Source organism: Chiloscyllium plagiosum, unplaced genomic scaffold (genome assembly GCF_037043375.1).
Source record: "Chiloscyllium plagiosum isolate Xiang-an unplaced genomic scaffold, Cpla_swu_hap1 HiC_scaffold_51, whole genome shotgun sequence".
In the NCBI taxonomy this organism is placed as follows: Eukaryota; Metazoa; Chordata; class Chondrichthyes; order Orectolobiformes; family Hemiscylliidae; genus Chiloscyllium; species Chiloscyllium plagiosum.
Window position 1 is genome coordinate 5,677,855 of NW_028270189.1, and position 18,689 is coordinate 5,696,543.

Here is an 18,689-nt window from a genome sequence, read left to right on the forward strand (position 1 = left end):
AGGTAGAAAAGCAAGGCTGGAGATGTTGCAGAGAGTGGAAAGCAAGGTTGGAGATGTTAAAAAGACCTCTCCATTTCTATCTCGGGCGACCGACTCAACACAGACATTTACTATAAACCGATCGACTCCCACAGCTATCCAGATTGCACCTCCTCCCACTCTGCCCCCTGTAAAAAACGCCATCCTATATTCCCAATTCCTTCGCCTTCGCCGCATCTGCTCCCAGGAGGACCAGTTCCAATACTGAACAGCCCAGATGGCCTCCTTCTTCAAAGACCGCAATTTCCCCTCAGATGAGGTTGACGATGCTCTCCACCGCATCTCCTCCACTTCCCGCTCCTTAACCCTTGAGCCCCACCCCTCCAATCGCCACCAGCACAGAACCCCACTGGTTCTCACCGACCACCCCACCAACCTCCACATACATTGTATCATACGTCGTCATTTCCGCCACCTCCAAACAGACCCCACCACCAAGAATATTTTTCCCTCCCCTCCCCATCAGCTTTCCAGAAAGACCAGTCCCTCCGCGACTCCATCGTCAGGTCCACACCCCCCACGAACCCAACCTCCAATCCCAGCACCTACCCCTGCAACCGCAAGAAATGCAAAACTTGTGCTCACACCTCCCCTCTCACTTCCCTCCAAGGCCTCAACAGATCCTTCATATCCGTCACAACTTCCCCTGCACCTCCACACACATCATTTACTGTATCCGCTACACCCGATGAGGCCTCCTATACATTGGGGAGACAGGTCGCCTTAGAACATAGAACATAGAACATAGAACAATACAGCACAGAACAGGCCCTTCGGCCCACGATGTTGTGCCGAACTTCTAACCTAGATTAAGTACCCATCCATGTACCTATCCAAATGCCGCTTAAAGGTCGCCAATGATTCCGACTCTACCACTCCCACGGGCAGCGCATTCCATGCCCCCACCACTCTCTGGGTAAAGAACCCACCCCTGACATCTCCCCTATACCTTCCACCCTTCACCTTAAATTTATGTCCCCTTGTAACACTCTGTTCTACCCGGGGAAAAAAGTTTCTGACTGTCTAATCTATCTATTCCTCTGATCATCTTATAAACCTCTATCAAGTCACCCCTCATCCTTCGCCGTTCCAACGAGAAAAGGCCGAGAACTCTCAACCTATCCTCGTACGACTTCCTCTCCATTCCAGGCAACATCCTGGTAAATCTTCTCTGCACCCCCTCCAAAGCTTCCACATCTTTCCTAAAGTGAGGCGACCAGAACTGCACACAGTACTCCAACTGTGGCCTAACCAAAGTCCTGTACAGCTGCAACATCACTTCACGACTCTTGAATTCAATCCCTCTGCAAATGAACGATAATACTCCATAGGCCTTCTTACAAACTCTATCCACCTGAGTGGCAACCTACATAGACCCCAAGATCCCTCTGTTCCTCGACCTGACTAAGAACCCTACCATTAACCCTGTATTCCGCATTCTTATTTGTTCTTCCAAAATGGACAACCTCACACTTGGCAGGGTTGAACTCCATCTGCCACTCCTCAGCCCAGCTCTGCATCATATCTAAGTCCCTCTGCAGCCGACAACAGCCCTCCTCACTGTCCACAACTCCACCTATCTTCGTATCATCTGCAAATTTACTGACCCACCCTTCGACTCCCTCATCTAAGTCATTAATAAAAATTACAAACAGCAGAGGACCCAGAACTGATCCCTGCGGAACTCCACTTGTAACTGGGCTCCAGGCTGAATATTTACCATCTACCACCACTCTCTGCCTTCGACCGGTTAGCCAGTTTTCTATCCAATTGGCCAAATTTCCCTCTATCCCATGCCTCCTGACTTTCCGCATAAGCCTACCATGGGGAACCTTATCAAATGCCTTACTAAAATCCATGTACACTACATCCACTGCTCTTCCCTCATCCACATGCTTGGTCACCTCCTCGAAGAATTCAATAAGACTTGTAAGGCAAGACCTACCCTTCACAAATCCGTGCTGGCTGTCCCTAATCAAGCAGTGTCTTTCCAGATACTCATAAATCCTATCCCTCAGTACCCTTTCCATTACTTTGCCTACCACAGAAGTAAGACTAACAGGCCTGTAATTCCCGGGGTTATCCCTATTCCCTTTTTTGAACAGGGGCACAACATTCGCTACTCTCCAGTCCCCTGGTACCACCCCCGTTGCCAGTGAAGACGAGAAGATCATTGCCAACGGTACTGCAATTTCCCCCTCCCACTCCGCCTTCTTGCGGAACTTTTCAGAGAACACCTCTGGGACACCCACACCAACCAACCCGCACCAGCCTCGTGGCTGAACACTTTAGCTCCCCCTCCCACTCCGCCAATGACATGCAGGTCCTTGGCCTGATCCATCACCAGACCATGACAACATGATGCCTAGAGGAAGAGCGCCTCATCTTTTGCCTAGGAACCCTCCAACCACAAAGGATGAATGCAGATTCCTCCAGCATCCTTACTTCCATCCCCCACCCATCTTATCTCAGTCCCAACCCTCGGATTCAGCGCCGCCATGTTGACCTGCCATCTTTGACCCGACATCTCTGCTCCCACACCCTCTCCGGCCTATCGCCCTCATCTTAAACTCATTCAACCTATCGCATTACCAACGCCCCACCCCCGTGTCCCTCCTCCCTAACTTTTATCTTAGCCTGCTTGGCACACCCTCCTCATTCCTGAAGAAGGGATTCTGCCCGAAACGTCGATGCTCCTGCTCCTTGGATGCTGTCTGACTTGCTGCGCTTTTCTAGCAACACATTTTTCAGCTCTGATCTCCAGCATCTGCAGTCCTCAATTTCTCCTCCGATGTCACATAGATAGGAAAGCAAATCAGGAGATGTTACAGCGATAGGAAAGCAAGTCTGGAGAGGATACAGAGATAGGAATGCCAGGCTGGAGATGTTACAGAGAGTGGAAAGCAAGGTTAGAGATGTTACAGGGATAGGAAAGTAAGGCAGGAGATGTTACAGATAGAGAAAAGCAAGGCTAGAGATGTTACAGAGAGTGAATAGCAAGACTCTATATATTACTGAGACAGGAAATCAAGGCTGGAGATGTTACTGAGAGAGGAAAGCAAATCAGGAGATGTTACAGAGACAGGAAAGCAAGTCTGGAGAGGATACAGAGATAGGAATCCCAGACTGGAGATGTTAATGAGATAGGAAAGCAATGTAGGAGATGTTACGGGGAGAGAGGAAAGCAAGGCTGGAAATGTTACGGAGATAGGAAAGCAAGTCGGGAGATGTTACAGAGATAGGAAAGCAAGGCTGGTAATGTTACAGAGATTGGAAAGCAAGTCGGGAGATGTTACAGAGAAAGGAAGGCAAGGCTGAATGTGTTACAGAGATAGGAAAACAATTCTGGAGATGTTACAGGGATAGGAAAGCAAGGCTGGAATTGTTACAGAGATAGGGAAGCAAGGTTAGAGACGTTACAGAAATAGGAAAGTAAGGCTGGAGATGTTACAGAGAGAGGAAAGCAAGGCCGGAGATGTTACAGAGATAGGACAGCAAGGCTGGAGAAGTTATACAGATTGGAAAGCAAGGCAGAAGATGTTACAGATAGAGGAAAACATGGCTGCATATGCAAAAGAGATAGGAAAGCAAGGCTGATGATGTCACAGAGATAGGAAAGCAAATCTGGATAGATTACAGAGATAGGAATGTCAGGCTTGAGATGTTACAGAGAGGGGAATACAAGTCTGGAGATGTCACAGAGGTAGAAAAGCAAGTCTGGAGATGTTACAGAGTTAGGAAAACAAGTCTGGAGATGTTACAGAGGTAGGAAAGAAAGGCTCGAGATGGTACAGAGAGAGGAAAGCAAGGCTGGAAATATTGCTGAGACAGGAATTCAAGGCTGGAGATGATACAGAGATAGGAAAGCATTCTGGTAATGTTGCAGGGAAAGGAAAGTAAGGCTGGAGATGTTACAGAGAGAGGAGAGCAAGGTTGGAGAGGTTCAAGAGACAGGAATGCAAGCTGAGAGATGTGTAAGAGTTTGGAACGCAAGGATGGATATGTGAATGTGACAGGAAAACAAAGCCGGAGATGTTACGGACAGAGAAGAAAGGAAGGATGGTGATGTTACAGAGATAGAAAAGCAAGGCTGGAGATGTTGCAGAGAGTGAATAGCAAGGCTGGAGATATTACTGAGATAGGAATGCAAGACTAGAGATGTTAGAGAGATAGGAAAGCATTCTGGTAATGTTACAAAGATAGGAAAGCAAGTCAGGAGATGTTACAGAGAAAAGGAAAACAAGTCTGGAGAGGTTACAGAGATTAGGAATGCCAGGCTGGAGATGTTAATGAGATAGGAAAGCAAGGTAGGAGATGTTACAGAGATTAGGAATGCCAGGCTGGAGATGTTAAAGAGATAGCAAAGCAAGGCTGGAGATGTGACAGAGATAGGAAAGTAAGGCTGGTGACGTTACAGAGATAGGAAAGCAAGCCTGGAGATGTTTCAGTGACAGGAAAGTAAGGCTGGAGACGTTAAAGAGATAAGAAAGCATTCTGGTAATGTTGCAGAGATAGCAAAGCAAAGCTGGAGAGATTACAGAGATAGGAATGCAAGGCTGGAGATGTTAATGAGAAAGGAGAGTAAGGTAGGATCTGTTAAGAAGAGAGAGGAAAGCAAGGCGGAAGATGTTACAGCGATATGAAAGCAAGGCTGGAGATGATACAGATAGTGGAAAGCAAGACCAGAAATGTTACAGAGATAGGAAAGCAAGTTTGCAGATGTTACACAGAGAGGAAAGCAAGGCTGGAGATATTATAGAAAGAGGAATGCAAAGCTGGAGATGTTATAGTGAGTGGAAAGCAAGGCTGGAGATGGTACAGAGAAAGGAACACAAAGCTGGAGATGTTACAGAGAGAGGAAAGCAAGGCTGGAGTTGTTACAGAGAGTGGAAAGCAAGGCTGGAAATGTTACAGAGATAGGAATGCAAGGCCGGAGATGTTACAGAGATATGAAAGCAAGGCTGGAGATTTTACAGAGTTACGAAAGTGAGGGCTAACTCGGGCTTTATAGAGTTGCAGAATAACTTCACTGCTATAAAACTCAATCCCCCAGCAATTGAAGGCCAACACAACATATTCCTTCATTACAACCCTATCAGCTTGGGTGGCCACTTTGAGGGATCGATGGACGTGGAAAAAAGATCGCTCTGTTACACAACACAACCAAGTATTCTGCCTTTATCCCTGTATTCTGCATTCAAGTTCGACCTTCCTAAATGAATCATTTCAGATTGAACTCCATCTGCCAATTCTCAGCCCAGCTCTGCATCCTGTCAATACCCTGCTGCAATCTACAACTGACCTCCACACTATCCACTACTCCACCAACCTCCATGTCATTGACAAAATTACTTACCCATTCTTAAACACATCCAAATCGTTTATAAAAAAATACAAGGAGCAGAGGTCCTGCTACTGATCCCTGCAGAACACGAGTGTTCACCAAGCTCCATACTGAATGCTTCCCATCTATCACCACCATCTGTCTTCTATGAGCCAGGAATTCTTGTATCCAGACAGACAGGTTTCCCTTTATCCCATGCCTCTGTTCTTTCTGAATGAGCCATGAAGGTGTTTTGTCACATTCTCAAAGGATTCAATAAGATTTGTGAGGGATAGACCTGTCCCTTACAAAGCCATGTTGACTATCTCTAATCAAACTATCGTTTTCTACGGAGTCATAAATCCGCTCTCTCAGAGTCCTCTCCAATAATTTGCATACCACAGACATAAGAAAGTCAGGTCTGCAATTCCCAGGATTATCCCTATTCCCTTTCTTGAACAATTTGCTTCCCTCCAATCATCTAGTACGATTCCGGTGGACAGTGTGGGTGCAAAGGTTATCACCAAAGACACAGCAATCGCTTCCTTTAGTAACTTTGAGCATATCCCGTCTGGTCCAATAGACTTATCTATCTTTATGTTTTACACAATTCTCAGCGCATCCTCCTTCTTAACATCCACCTGTTAACACATATCAGTCCTTTTTATGCTGTCCTCACAAATGAAAAGGTCCCTCTCAGTCGTGAATACCGAAGCACAGTATGCATTAAGGACCTCCCCTACCTCCAGTCACTCCAAGCACGTGTTTCCTTCACTATTCCTGACCGGCCCTAACCTCACTCTGACCATCCTCTTGTTCCTCACATAAGTGGAGAATGTCTTACGGTTTTCATTAATCCTTCCCAAAAAAGCTTTTTCTTGTCCCATTTTAGCTCTCCTAAGTCCATTCTTCAGTTCCTTCCTGGCTATCTTCAGTGAGGCCCCAGAGTGTGGAAACAGGCCATTTGGCCCAACAACTCCATACGGACCCTCTGAAGAACATCCCGCAGAAAACCATTCCTCCACCCCATTACTCTCCATTTACCCTGACTAATGCGTCAATCCTGCACTTCCCTGAACACTATGGGTGATTTAGCATGGCAGAATTACCTAATCTATACATCTTTGGACGGTGGGTGGAAACTGGGGCACCAGGAGGAACCCCACGCAGACATGGGGAGGACGTGTAAACGCCACACAGACAGTCGCCCGGACTGGAATCGATATCGGGTCAGTGGTGCTATAAGGCAGCCGTGTTAACCACTGAGCCATCGTGCCATCCCCATATAACCTTATAGAGGTCTAACGATCCTTGCGTCCTCAACATTATAGAGGCGTTTTTCTTCCTCTGAACTAGATGTTAATGCTTTGCTGAAGTCCATGTAAACAACATTGACTGCTCTGCCTTCATCTATCTCTTGGCCACCTCTTCGAAGATTCAATCTGGTTTGTGAAACATGGTTTTCCACTCACAAAGCCATGCTGCCGATCTCTAATCAGCCCTTGCCTTTCCAAATATATGTAGCTCCTTTCTCTCAGAATCTCCTCCAACACCTTCCCCATCACTGGGCTCACGGGGCTGTAATTTCCTGGCTTTTCCCTGCAGCCCTTATTTGATTGATCAGCATTAACCACCCTACAGTCTTCCGACATCTCACTGTATCTGTTGATAATATAAATATCTCTGTTTGCGACACTGCAATCTCTTTCCTAGCTTCCCACAATATTCTAGGATAAGCCTCATAAGCTACTGAGGATTGTTCTACCTTTATTTGTTTTAAGATTCCAGCACTTTCTCTTCTCTGTTGAGGATTCTTTCCAAGACATCATTATTTATTTCCCCAAGCTCCCGATCCTCCATGTCTTTCTGCATAGTAAATTCAGACAAGATTTTTTTGTTTGTTTAAGATCTCACTCATCTCCTGTGGTTCCACACATAGGCGACCTTATCGATATTGAAGGGGCCCTATTCTCTTCCAAGTTATTCTTTAGCCCTTACTGAAACTTGCATCAAGGCTTCTGAAAATTCAAATAGTACATTTCCCCCATACGACCAACTCTCACACCCTTATCTACTCTGCCATTCATATTCACACCAACAAATGAAATCTAACAGACTCAAAAACACATTCTCCTTTATAAAATGTGTTTCTAAGGTTTCAGGTATTTTTTATTGATATGTCCTTTCTCACTCATTTCAGCATTCTCCTGACTTACTGTCAGGCTAACACTATTTGGTTTCAGACTGGCAGCAGAAAGGGTTGTGGGAGTTCTTGTTTAGCAGTCTGAAAATGGTAACATACAGGGTCATCAGGTAATAGAGAAGGCAAATGAAATGCTGCCACTTATTACAAAGGGAATGGAGTCTAAGCATAGGAAGGTCTTGCTAAAACTATCCAAGATACGAGTCAGACCACACCCAGAATACTATGAACAGTGTGAGTTCCCGAAGGAAAGATATTCTCCTATTGAAGGCAGATGAGAGAAAGGTCATTCGGTTGATCACGGGAATGGATGAATTTTGCAAAATGAGGTGGATAGATTGAGGTTGAACCCATTGAAGTTGAGAAAACATGAGAGGAAAAGAGAATGTATCATTCAAGATTCGGAAGATCTTTGACCGGGTCGATGCTGCGAAGTACAGCACAGCAATAGGCCCTTCGGCCCACCATGATGATATTCTCAACACATACCATCTGCCTGCACATGGTCCATATCCCTCTATTCTCTGCCTGTCCAATTATGTTATCGAAAACCATCTAGTGCACAATCCAGGATTCTATCCATTACAGCACTGATACTCATTAGTTATCCAGTCGGGATGGAGACCACTGTCACACACAGTTACTGTACTGCCCTTGCTGCAAGTACATTCAGTGTCCTGACTAGAACGATATTTCCATTCCCATCATTGGTTGGTCCCTATAAAAGAATTCCGGCCAATGATTGCTGCTGCTTGTTTATTCCCGGCTCCATTTTGGACTTCAGTTTCACATGGCAATTTCATTAATGCATTAACCTCATCCATTCTTCACTCCATGTTGGCTTTTTGCCTAGCCTGTCTCGATCCCACCAACCCTTCAATATTCCCTTTCCAGAGTTGGTCATTCTGTAGCTACATCTCCGGAATGACAGTTCCATCATATCTGTTCACTGTCATTCACCCATCTAACTGCGAAATATCCATTAAGAAAGGAAATCGGTTATCGACAGCAGGTCTGGCCTACATGTGACTCCAGACGCAGAGCAAGGAGGTTGAATCTCAACTGCCCCCAGAGATGACCTGGCAAGCAATTCAGCTCAAGGGCAGCTCGGGGGTGGACATGAAATGCTGGCCGGAAAGAGACAGCAACATCTCACGAGTTGTTAAAAACAACGCTGCTGGGAGCAGTGTCACGGTCAATCATGTCGGTAGGTTTATGGACAGGACTTTAAACTGACAGAGAGGATGCAGGGACAGGGTTCAGTTGAAAGGAGCTTTCCAAATCCAAAGAGAAAACGTGAAGAATTGGAACAGCATGGGAATGTGGTTGAAGACAATTAGAAATGAACAGGAAGGGACAGAGTTTAACTATAACTGTACATCAGTGAATTATGCTGTGAAAGGACATTCTGGGAAAAAAGTCAATTACAATGTTCTTTCTTTGGAATGGACAAAGTATCTGCAATAAGGTAGATGGACTTGTGACACACAGATAAATAATATTCGGTCACCCAACAGATGTGGTTACAGGAGAAACAAAAGGTGGAACATAAATATTCAATTCCACACATCCTTGAGGGGTCTCAGGGACTGCAGGATGGGTAACCCTGACAGTAATGGGGAACAAAGACATTACAGAGAAAGCATTTGGCCTCAGATGATGCAGCTGAATCAGCCTGAATGCAGATTATGAGTAATACATATCAAAAACACAAGCCGGAGAACAGTTTTTAGGCTGCCTAACAATATTTCGTTTCTCAACACTGTTGCACATTCCAATGAATTCCTGCATAATGCAAAGACACTGCGATAATTTTGGGAGACTTCAATCTTTGCCTAAAATGATATTCTCCGAACTCCTCTTCGAATGTTTGTATCAGTGTTTCTTTGAACAACACATTGTGTAAATGGCCAGGGACGTGACTGTCTCAGATCGACCGTTGGGTGATGAAGCTGAGTGAAGGAGTAATGTCACACTGAGATATCGTCTGGGAAATTTTAGTATAGTGGAATTCAAAGAGATGATGGATTTTTGAAGTGACCATAAAGCACATCCTACAATCACAACCAATTTTTAGAGGAGAACTGACCAAGGTAAACAGGGGAAACAGTGAAGTGTATGGCTGGTAATGGACAGTGGAAAACATTTACAGTCATAGAGATGTACAGCACAGAAACAGGGCCTTCGGTGTCCAACTCGTACACGCCACCCACATATCCTACCATAATCTCGTCTTATTTGTCAACACTTGGCCCAAATCCCCCTCAACCCTTTCTGTTCGTATACCCATCCAGATGCCTTTTAAATGCAAAAATTGGACTAGTCTCCACCACTTCCTCGAGCAGTTCATTCCATACATGCATCACCCTCTGCCTTTTATACCTTTCCCCTCTCACCCTGAAGCTATGCTGTCCGATTGTGGACTCCACTACCTCAGGGAAAAGCCCTTCTCTGTTAAACCTATCCATTCCTCGCATGATTTTATAAATCTCTGTATGGTCACCCATCAGCCTCATATACCCTAGCCCATTTAACCTCTCCCTGTAGCTCAAATCTTCCAATCCTGGCAACATCTATGCAAATATTTTCTGAAACTTTTAAATTAACACAACATACTTCTGATAGGAAGGAGACAAGTATTGCACACAATATTCCAAAAGTGACTTATCCAATGTCCTGTACAGCCAGAACATGACCATGACCTCCTAACGCCTCTATTCAATGCTCTGATCAGTAAACGCAAGCGTACCACCTTCTTCACTTTCCTATCTACCTGCGACTCCACTTTCAAGGAGCTATGAACCTGCATTCCAAAGATCCTTTGTTCAGCAACACTCCCTCGGAACATACCATTTAGTGCGTAAGTCCTGTTGAGGTTTGCTTTCCCAAAATGCAGCACTTCACATTTATCTAAATTAAACTCATCTGCCACACCTCGGCCCATTGACCCATCTGATCCAGATCCCGTTGTAATCGGAGGTACCATTCTTCGCTATCCAGAACACGTCTAGTTTTAGTGCCATCCGCAAACTTACTAAATACACCTCCTGTGTTCAATCCAAATCATTTATATAAATAACAAAAATAGTGGATCCAGCACTGATCCTTGTGAAACTTCACTGGTCACAGGCCTCCAGTCTGAAAAACAATCCACCACCACCACCCTCTGTCTTCTACCTTCGAACCAGTTCTGGATCCAAATGACTGGTTTTCCCTGTATTCTAGGAGATTTAACCTTGCTCACCAATTTCCCATGTGGAAACTTTGCGAACACCTTACTGAAGTCCATACCGCTCACATTGACTGCTCTGCTTTCATCAATCCTTTTTGTTATTTCATCAAATACCTCAATTCAATTTCTTGAGACATGATTTCCCCCGCACAAAGCAATGCTGACGATCCCTAATTAGACACTGCCTTTCCAAATACATGCAAAGCATGATTCACTCCTTCAACGTGGCCACCACTGACGTCAGGCGAACCGGTCTGTCGTTCCCTGGTTTTTACTTACCATCTTATTTAAATAGTGGCACCACCTTAGACAACCTCCAGTCTTCTGGCATCGCACCTGGGACTATCGATGACACAAATATTTCAGCAAGGGGCCCAGCAATCACTTCCCTAGCTTTCCACAGAGTTCTAGGGTACATCTGATCAGATCCTGGTGTTGCTGAACAAAGAGACCTTGGAGTGCAGGTTCATAGCTCCTTAAAAGTGGAGTCGCAGGTAGATAGAATAGTGAAGGCGGCATTTGGTATGCTTATTTTATTGTTCAAGGTATTACGTACAGGAGGGGTTGGGAGGTCATGTTGCGGCTGTACAGGACATTGGTTAGGCCAATGTTGGAATATTGCTTGCAATTCTGGTCTCCTTCCTATCGGAAAGATGTTGTGAAATTTAAAAGGGCTCGGAAAATATTTACAAGCATGTTGTCAGGGTTGGAGGATTTGCGCTATTTGGAGAGGATTTGCGCTTTTTCACACAGAGGGTGGTACGTGTATGGAATGAACTGCCAGAGGATGTGGTGGAGGCTGGAACAATTGCAACATTTAACAGGCATTTGGATGGATACACGAATAGGAATGGTTTGGGGGGAGATGGGCTGGGTGCTGGCAGGTGGGACTAGATTGGATTGGGATATCTGGTTGGCGTTGTCGGGTTGGACCGAAGGGTGTTTTTTCATATTGTACATCTGTATAACCTGATAAAATCCTGGGGATGTATCCACTTTTATGCATTTCAAAACATCCAGGACATCCTCCTCTGTAATATGGACATTTTGCAAGTTGACACCATCTGTTTCCCTGCATTCTGTGTCTTCCATGTCCTCCCCACAGTAAATACTGAAGTAGAACACTTGTTTAGTATCTCTCCCATCTCCTGCAGCTCCAGATGCAGGCTGCCTTGATGATCTTCAAGGGGTCAAATTCTCTCCCTAGTTACCATTTTGTCCTTTATATTTTTATAACAACCCTTTGGATTATCCTTAACCCTTTTTGCCAAAGCTATCTCATGTCCCCCTTTCACCATCATGATCTTCTGCTTCAGTATACTCCTACTGCCTTTATACTCTCCTAAGGATTCACACTCTCTCCTGAGATACGTTTACTTCTTTTTCAAAACTTAAACTTCAATTTCTCTCCTCATCCAGCATTCCGTACACCTACTGGCCTTTCCTTTCACCCTAACAGGAATATGTCTCCTGTCCCCGGACTGCCGTCCTCATTTTGGAAGTTGTCCCAATTTCCAGTGATAAAAGTTTCATTCCCTCAAAATGGAAACTCCCCGATTCCTGCTTCTCGCGAAACGTCCACTAGAAAATAATTACGAAAAAAGAACTTTCCAAAGAAAGATTTCGATGAGGTGAGCTCTGGTCAGTAACATCTGGAAATTACCAAAACCACCAGGTCAGTTTGAGGTACACCGTCAGAATGGGCAATCAGATTCACATCGGATCTCACATCGCCCGTCCTGGGAACCTGAAGCATGCACAGCCATTCTGGAGAGTTATGCAGATATCAGGAGTACTGCTGTGGCAAAAAGAGGTTTCAGTAATTTTGAGGGAAGATACTAATAAAGGAGGTTACAGAGATAAGGAGCATTGTCGGGACTTGAAGAGGTTTCACAATGTACAAGTGTTTTCAGGATTGAAGGAAGTTCCCAAGATAGGGAGGGTTTCAGATTGAAGAGTTCCAAGGACAATCTTTACAGGGAGAAAGGCGATATTCTTGACAGTATGGAGAAACAGAAAAGTCTTGGGGTCCACGTCCATTGATCCCTCAAAGCTGCTACTCAAGTTGTTAGCTTTATTCAGAAGGCGTATGGTGTATTGGCTTTCATTAGCAGGGGGATTGAGTTTAAGAACCATGAGGTTATGCTGCAGCTCTATCAAGACCTGGTTAGACAACAGTTGGTATATTGTGTTCAATTCTGGTTGCCTCATCATCAGAAAGATGTAAAAGCTATAGAGAGGGTGTAGATGAGATTTATCAGGATGCTGCCTGGACTAGAGGGGAGATCTTATGAAGAAAGGTTGAGGGAATTAGGGCTTTACTTTTTGCAATGAAAAGGGACGAGAGATGACTTATTGGAGTGAATGAGATGATTTGAAGCTTAGATAGAGAGGATAACCACATACTTTTCCCATTGCAAAAATGGAAATAACGAGGGGACATAAATTGACGGTGATCAGAGGAAGGTTTATAGGAGATGTCAGGGATGTGTTCTCACACATCGTGTAGCAAGTGCGTACAATGCACTGCCACCAGTGGTAGTAGGTTCGGATACATAAGGGACATTTAAACAACTCTTAGATAGGCAAATGGCTGATAGTACAATGTAGGGTCTGTAGGATAAAAGGTCAGCACAACATTGAGGGCCGAAGGGCCTTATGCTGTGCTGTACTGTACTACGTTCTAAATAGGGGGGGGGGGTTACAATGGCACAAAGAGGTTTCAGCAAGCAGGGAAGGATGTGATCTGAATAAAGAGACGCAAATAGGAAGGTGTGCTCGGATTGTCGAGGGTAACACTGATAGCAATGGTCTGATCTGGAGCACCTCCAGACTGGGAGGTGTTTTCAGCTGGAACGAGGACCATAGAACCACAGGGTGTTACATAAATGTGGATAACTGTCGGGACTACAGGTGTTCATGGAGATGGGGAGATTGGAAGGGATGGAGCAGTTTACAGGTAGAAGGATGTTGGTAGGATGGGGTGTTTCACACAGACAGCAGTGGTTGTGGTGAATGGAGCAGATTATGGAAATCAAGACGGTTTTTTTTTAGATTAGAAGAACACACAATTATGTGGAGGGCAGCCGCGACTGAAGATGTTTATAGCTAAAGAAAGAATAAAGTTCTGCAGGTTATTTAGATATAGAGGATGTGGAGTCGGACATTTTTACCAGGAGGAAAGGACAGTAATTTTGGTTCGAGACAGTTTCACGGATAAGGGAACATTAGTAACCTCCTCCAGTTTGTCAAATTGGGAAGGGATGTCGGGGAGGGTGACGTTTCCAAAGATAGGGGTGTAACAGCTGGAGAAGGTTATGGAGATGAGTGGACAGATGGGGAGACTGGAACAGCTTGCATTGACAGGGTGGGAGATAACCACGGGAGGATGTTCCACATACAGTGATTCTTTTCGGAAGTGAATCAGATAGTCACAGACATTGGACTGGGTTCTACAGATCAGGAGTGCTGCACGGACCTGAGACGATTGTACGGTCTCCACAGATTGATTGTATCTTTCGGACTGGAAAAAGATACAAATAGCTTAAAGTCAATGTATGCTGCTTCCTTTTTCCTGAACAGAGCCTCAACATCTCTCATCAGCCAGGGATCTCTGAACCTGCCAGATTCTTGAGATCACACTTTTAAAAGCCAACCATTTGTCAGTCATTCCTTTTCCTTCAAACAGACTCACCCAATCGATTGTAATCATAATGGGGAGGAGACGTTGTTGGACTGGAGTGGATAATGTTATACATCACACAACGCCAGATTCCAGTCCAGCAGGTTTATTCGGAGGCACTAGGTTTCAGAGCGTTGCGTTTTCATCAGGTGGATGTGGAGCACAATCATAAGGCTCAGAATTTATAGCAACAGGATAGCAGTGTCATGGAATGTAATATCAAACACATTTAGTTTCAGCATTTGATCTTTTAGGATGATCACCTGTGCTTTGAAAGCTGATGCTTCGAAATAAACCTTTTGGACTTTATCCTGCTGTTGTGCGATTTTTAATTCACCCAATCAACCTCGCCTCGATTCTGCCAAATAGCCCCAAAGTTGGCCCTGCTCCAGTTTCGCACCTTAATCTGTGGACGTGTTTGATCTTTTTCCATAACTATGTTAAAATCAGGACAGTTGTGGTCACTGGACCCAAAGTGCTCTATGACTGACTATTCAGTCACTTGCCTGACCACGTCGTCTGAGGGGAGGTCCAGTGTTGCACCGCTTGAGTAGAGTTAGGCCTTGTTCGAGTTACATCTTGATTTATGAAAATTTCTTGGACACATTTGACAAATTGCACTCTGTGCGGGCCTTTTAATCTGTGGGTGGCCCAGTTCATCCAGGGGAAGTTAAAATCTGCAACCAATACTACATCATTATTTCATTAGGTACCTGCAATCTCTCTACACATCTGCTCCTCTAGTATCCGCTGGCTATTTGGGAATCTTGAACACTGTCACAAGAGTGCCCATCCCCTTTTTGTTTCTAATGTCTCAACATATGGCCTCATTTAAAGACTCTTAAAGAGTATCCTCTCGATGAGCTGTTGTTCTGACCTCCCTCCTCACTTACTTGTCCTTCTGACACACCTGTAGCTCCTGTATCCTGGAACACAGTCGTGCCCTTCTCTCAGCCATGTTTCTGTTATGGTTATAATATCCCAGTCCCCAGAGCAAATCCATGCTCTGAGCTCGTCTGCCTTACCGGTCAGGCCTCGTGCATTGAAATAAATGCATGTTGAACCAAAAGTCTTTTCCCTCCTTTACTGTGCCCCTGGATATCCTGAATAGGAAACTTGTTCTCGATGGCTGATGCATTTTTCCTCTGACTGGTCGATAGGCCCTCCCTTATTCAGAGTCCCTGCAAAACCTTTTTAAACCCTCTCTTAATAACACTAATAAATTTCCCCGCCGGGATACTGGCGTCCCTCTGGTTCAAGTCAAAACCGCCATCTTGTATAGGTCACCTCTACCCCAAAAGAGATCTCAATGATCCAAACCTTACCCCCGCCCGAGCTCCTCAGCCACCCATTTATCTGGCCTCTCTTTCTATTCTATCCTCATTGGGGCAGGTGGCACTGGGAGCAATCTGGAGATCACTTCCCTTGAGGTCCTGCTTTTTAACTAATTATCTAATTCCTGATACTCATTTCACAGGACCCCATCCCATTGTATACCTCTGTCATGTGGACCGATGTGCACAGTGACCTCTGGCTATTCACCCTCCCCTTCAGAATGTTCAGTAACCGCTCAGAGACATCCTTGCCCCGGGTTCCCAGGAGGCAGCACATCTCGCTGGGGTCTCTTCTGCAGCACACAGTCTCCTGTCTGTCCCCCTCACAACTGAGTCTCCTATCATATTACTTTCATTAGAGAGGATCTGGCAAACATATACTGGGAAGACTATCTGCAGTTTGTCCATATTTGGAAAGTGGGAGTATGTTAAAGTGATACAGTGAGAATTCAGGTCCAGTGTGTTCCTGACGAGGGAGTAGTAAAGGCAGCAAATCCAGTGAATACTGATCAAGCGACATCGTGAGTTTGATAAAGAAAACACAGTGCAATAACACCAGGTGAAGTCATTCAAAATAATAAGGACTGCAAGGATGTCCTTAGAAATGAGGGACACACAATGACCACAAAATATCCTTGTCAGATACTATGAAGGAAAAGTCACAAGGTATTTTATCAGTATGTTTAGAATAAGAGGATTACTGAGGAAATAGTGAGGCCTGTTAGAAACCAAAGAAACAATCTGTGCATGAAGCCATAGGAAGTAGGTGAGGTCTTCAATGAATAATTCTCATCTGCATTCATACAGGAGCCAGGGACTTTAGTTGGGATGGTGAGGTTCGAGAACATGTTAAGATCAATACGGAGGAGGTATTAAATGTTTTCAAACGCATAAAGCTGGAGACATCCGCAGTGCCCAATAAAATGTATCCCAGGCTGTTATGGGAGGTAAGGGAGGAGGTTGATGGGGCCCTGGTGGATATATGTAATCGTTTTCTGGCCACATGTAAAGTGCTGAATGACTGGAGGATCGCTAATGTAGTTCCTTTGTTTAAGGAGGGCAGCAGGGATAGGCCAGGTAATTACAAAGCAGATAGTCTGATAGCAGGCGGAGGGAAATTATTGGAAACAATTCTGAGGATGAATCAACACTTACAAAGGTAAGGATCATCTTGGCTCAATCCTCACGGATTTGGGAGAGGAAGATACTATCTGAGAAATTCAGTGGAGTTTTTTGAAATGTTGTCTAAAAGTATTGATGAGGGCAGTGCGGATGTTACAAGGAATTGAATAAGACCTTTGACCTCTCACACACCGACTGCTGATCCAAAAGTAAAGAGCCATTGGGTTTCAAGGCAAGTTGGTAAATTTGATCCACAATTGATGGACAGACTGCTTCGTGCTTGAAATTCCTTCACCAGTGGGTGTACCACAGGGATCTGTGCTTGGAACCATTGCTGTTTATTATGTGCATTAACAACTCGGATGTGAAAGCAGAATGAACCATGAGTAGGCTCCCAAATGACATGAAAGTTGAGGTTTTGTCAACAGTGAGGCGGATGATCTCAGTCTACAGTCCAATGTCTTTCAGATGATAAATTGAGCAGGGTTTAGTAGTGATCGAAGTGAGATAACACCCTGCGGGAGGAATGATAAGCGACGATCAGACATAATGAATGGTCCTTGTGGAGTACTGGGGAATACAGGGACCTTGGTGGACAAGCCCATAGATCCCTGAAGGTATCAGCACAGGGAGACAGGGTGGGGAATGGACCTGACCTGGGGGTGGGATGAGGACTAACATTCTGGTGGGGCAAATTACTGGAGCGGCTTGAGTGTATATAAACTCGGCTGTTGGACTTTAAACTGTCATAAAGACAGATAGAAGATTGAGGCTGGTACACAAGTTAAAGAGAGCAATTATCAACAGCCAAGGCAATCAAGAACATTGGAGGCAATAAGGAATAACTGATGATTAACCTGCAAACTGATGATTTCAATGTAAAGGGCCTGACAGCTAAGGAAAATGGACGCAGGGGATGGATGGGAATATGGGATTGGGAGATTATAGTTATCATCTGTGCTACTGTCTGTGTTGAGTTTGCACATTCTCCCCGTGTCTGCGTGGGTTTCCTCTGGGTATTGTGGTTTCCACCCACAGTCCAAATTTGTACTGTTTAGATGAATTGGCCATGCTAAGTTGCCCGTAGTGTTAGGTGAAGAAGTACATGCAGGGGAATGGGTCTGGGTGGGTTGCTGTTCGGAGGGTCAGTATGGACATTTTGGACCAAAGGGCCTGTTTCCACACTGTAAGCAATCTAATCTAATCATTACAGAAACACTGCTGAGGGAGGGACAGGACCAACAACTCATTGTTTCAAGGTCGGGACACCACAGGAAGCATAGAAGGGTTGGCAAGAAAGGAAGGACGCGTGGTAGTAGATTTTGATTGCATGAAATATCACAGCAATACTTAGAGAGGACATGCCTATAGGATCGGCCACTGGGTTAGTGGAACTGTGAAATAAGAATGGGTCATCATTTTGATACGAGTGTACTGACCCTGAATAATCTGTGGCCGACTGAGAAGTAAATATGTTGGGGGATCTCCTGTCTGTACCTGACATATGCTTACTTCTTTTTCTGAACGTAAACCTCAACTTTTCTAATCATCCAGCATTCCCTACACCTTAGAAACCTTTCCTTTCACACTAACAGGAATACTGTATCCTGTCTCTGGACTGCCGTTATCTCATTTTGGAAGGCTTCCCAATTTCCAATGGTAAAGGATTCATTCTCTCAAACTGGAAACTCCCCAATTACTGCATCTTGCGAAAGGGCCACTTGAAAAGAATGAAAAAAAGAAAGAACATTCCA